Source organism: Corylus avellana, chromosome ca4 (genome assembly GCF_901000735.1).
Source record: "Corylus avellana chromosome ca4, CavTom2PMs-1.0".
NCBI lineage: Eukaryota > Viridiplantae > Streptophyta > Magnoliopsida > Fagales > Betulaceae > Corylus > Corylus avellana.
This window is the reverse complement of record NC_081544.1, coordinates 876,293-876,643: the sequence shown is the minus strand read 5'-3', so window position 1 is coordinate 876,643 and position 351 is coordinate 876,293.

Here is a 351-nt window from a genome sequence, read left to right as displayed (position 1 = left end):
TCTATTCGTATTTTGCATTTTATGTCAAGGATTGTTTCAATGCTAATAATGTCAAATCTCCCTCTTGCATGTATACTCTGTGCATTTAAGTTGTGATTCTATATATGTGAATCTCCTTCTTGCATGTATACTCTGTGCATTTAAGTTGTGATTCTATGTGCTTTAATAAGATTGAGGGGTAGTTTGGTAAACACCATTCTAACCCTAGATACTGTTTATATTTTTGTGGGGAAAAAATGAGAGTAATGATATGATTGGTATAGAAAAGTGAAAAAAAAAAAAAAAAAAAAAAATTGTTTTATAATAACTTTTTTATTTAAATAATAGTAAGAAGTGAAAATGTTTTGATGT